Source organism: Schistocerca piceifrons, chromosome 7 (genome assembly GCF_021461385.2).
Source record: "Schistocerca piceifrons isolate TAMUIC-IGC-003096 chromosome 7, iqSchPice1.1, whole genome shotgun sequence".
NCBI classification, from domain to species: domain Eukaryota; kingdom Metazoa; phylum Arthropoda; class Insecta; order Orthoptera; family Acrididae; genus Schistocerca; species Schistocerca piceifrons.
This window is the reverse complement of record NC_060144.1, coordinates 540,750,810-540,754,146: the sequence shown is the minus strand read 5'-3', so window position 1 is coordinate 540,754,146 and position 3,337 is coordinate 540,750,810. Positions and strand designations below refer to the sequence as shown.

Genomic DNA, 3,337 nt, shown 5'->3' with positions numbered 1-3,337 from the left:
AAATGGAAAAACCTGAGTGTACACTCAGTCGTGAAATTTTATTCCATTTACGTAGGGGCACTAGAGTTTTCATGCATCATCTAATACGAAAACCGATTACACCATTTCCCATAGGGACCAGAGGAGTTTAAAAGTGAGTTAAGAACCCTTTCATTGCACTGCTTCAATATCGACTTTACCGAAAGTCTTAAAGTTAATGTTCTGGGAATTTTTAAATTAATAATAGCATTGTAGATCAATAAAGCACTCCGTCTTCATGCCACTAGTGCCCTACCGGGACCATCGACTGCCCTGTCATCCTCAGTGCAGGATGCGAATAGGAGGGGCGTGGGGTCAGCACACTGCTCTCCCCGTCGTTATGATGGTATTCTTGACCGAAACCGCTACTATTCGGTCTAGTAGCTCCTCAAATGGTATCACGAGGCTGAGTGCACCCCGAAAACTGGCAACAGCGCATGGCGGCTGGATGGTCACCCATCCAAGTGCCGGCCACACCCAACAGCGCTTAACTTCGGTGATCTCACGGGAACCGGTGTAGCCACTGCGGTAAGGCCGTTGCCCATTATAGATCAATAATGGTTCATAATGTTACTGCATCTTATTGTAGCGCATTACAGTAAAATGTAAGTACTTGTTTTTTCTGGCGTCTCTCGGAGGGATCCATAGAATCGTGCCACGCGGGGTAGCCGTACGGTCAGGGGTGCCTCGTCACGGTTCGCAGGCCTCCCCAAATCGGTGGTTCGAGTCGTCCCTGGGGCATGGCTGTGTGTTTGTGTGGTCCTTAGCGTAAGTTAGTTTACGTTTGGATTAAGTAGTGTGTAAGCTTAGGGACCGATGACCTCAGCAGTTTGGTCCCACAGGAATTCAAACACATTTGAACATTTTCAGACTCATGGGTATGCAAAGAAGTTTATTCAGTGAGGGGAGAAGATGGGAGAGCAGGTTTCTAACATTTTCAGTTTCATGTAATTGTGTAAGTTGGTTTGCTTACGTGTCATGCCTCGAAGTGTCTCTTTTGTATGCGGCACAGTAACGTAGTTACCTCACAAAAGACTAAGTGTACACTCAGATTTGTCCATGTAGATTACAATGATATCTAATAGTTACACACGTTAGCATTCAGATACAATCACTGTGTAATCAAAAGTATCCGGACAAGCCCAAAACTTACATTTTTTCATATTAGGTGCATTGTGCTTGCCAGGTACTTCATATTGGCGACCTCAGTAATCATTAGACATCGTGAGAGTACAGAATGGGGTGCTCCGTGGAACTCAAGGACTTCGAACTTCGTCAGGAGATTGGGAGTCACTTGAGTCATACGTCTGTATACGAGATTTCCACACACCTAAACATCACTAGCTCCTCTGTTTCCGATGTGATAGTGAAGTGGAAACGCGAAGGAACACGTACAGCACAAAAGCGTACAGGCCGACCTCGTCTGTTGACTGACAGAGACCGCCGACACCTGAGGCGGGTCGTAATGCGTAATAGGCAGACATCTATCCAAACCACGGCACAGGAATTCCAAACTGCATCAGGATCCGCTGCAAGTGCAATGACAGTTAGGCGGGAGGTGAGAAAACGGATTTCATGGCTGAGCGGCCGCTTATAAGCCACACATCACGAAAGTAAATGCCAAACGACGCCACGCTTGGCGTAAAGAGAGTATACATTGGACGATTGAACAGTGGAAAAACGTTCTGTGGAGTGACGATCACGGTATACACAGTGGGGATCAGATGGCTGGGTGTAGGTAAGGCGAATGACTGGTGAACGTCATCTGCAGCGTGTGTAGTACCAACAGCAAAATTCGGAGTCAGTAGTGTTATGGTGTGGTCGTGTTTTATATTGAGGGGCTTGTAGTCCTTGTGGGTTTGCGTGGCACTATCACAGTACAGGCATACATTAATGATTTAAGCACCTTCTTGCTTCCCACTGTTGAGGAGCAATTCGGGGATGGCGACTGCATCTTTAAAGACGATCGAGCACCTGTTCATAATGCACGGCCTGTGTCAGATTGCTTACACTACAATAACATCGCTGTAGTGGACTGGCCTGCCGAGAGTCCTGACCTGAATCCTATAGAACACCTTTTGGGATGTTTTGGAACGCCGACTTCGTGCCAGGCCACATCGACCGACATCGATACCTCTCCTCAGTGCAGCACTCCGTCAAGAATGGGCTGCCATTGCCCAAGAAATCTTCCAGCAGCTGATTGCACGTATGCCAGCGAGAGTGGAAACTGTTATCAAGGCTAAGGGTGGGCCAACGTCATACTGAATTCCAGCATTAGCTATGGAGGGTGCCACAAACTTGTAAGTCATTTTTCGCCAGGTGTTCGGATACTTTTGATCAGATAGTGTATATCCTTGCAGCACTTGTATAATTATCGACGAATTTAATTTAGCTTCATGATGTGAAGTTACATTTTCATTTTATTAAGTTCAGAAACTGCAGAACAAAATTTGCACATAGCTGATATTTGATTCATGGTCTTACAGCGTGATCCAAGGCATAATACTCTGCCTTATTTTCGTCTTCCACTGCTGGAGACTTCACCAGAGGCTCTAACGGCTCAGTAAGCTATTACTGACTCAAAAGAAGTTCAGCAAACGTAAATCTGTAACGGCTTTCTGAACCGTTAAGGCCTCTGATAAGTCTCCAGCATTGGAAGACGAAAATTAGGAAGAGTATTATGCACTTGATCGCAGCCGTATGTCCGTAAATTGAATATTAGCCTACGTTTTATGATAAAATGATCCAAAATTTGAAAATAACGCCAGATAATATTGACGTATCTTATCTTTATTCGTATACCAATGTTGTTGACACTGAAAAAATGAATTAGAAAATTGTGAGAACAAGTGAGATAATGCCGGTAGATAGCAATAAAATTAACGGGAAATTAACTGTGACTACTTCTATTCCAAATTGGAAAAGTGGAATACAAACAAAATGAAATACTTTAAAAATTTCAAATTTGTCCTTAAAATGTTTCTGTCTCTTATTCATCACTTCATAGCAAGAATAAGAAATATTTGAAAATGAAGACTTATAAAACAAAGAAATATAAATATAAATATATTACAGAATTTGTGGTATGGTTGTAATGAAAGTTTAACATCAACGCAAAAACAAAAAAATTGTAAGCTGTAACTAAAATTTATTTCGTTAGATATACTATTGTTAATAATGGTAAAAGACAGTATGAAGAAGCGCTTATTGTATATTCTGCATCTTCATCTACATCACTTGTCGGAAATTCGTAGTTAACTGTCTCGCACAGAGTTCACTGAATCACTTTCACACCATTTCACTACCGTTTCACTCTGTA

General features: G+C 42.9%; 1 pseudogene; it reads right to left on the bottom strand.

Moving 5' to 3' along the window:
* Positions 1-443: 443 nt before the first annotated feature.
* On the bottom strand, positions 444-560 carry LOC124709458 (annotated as a pseudogene).
* Positions 561-3,337: the final 2,777 nt, after the last annotated feature.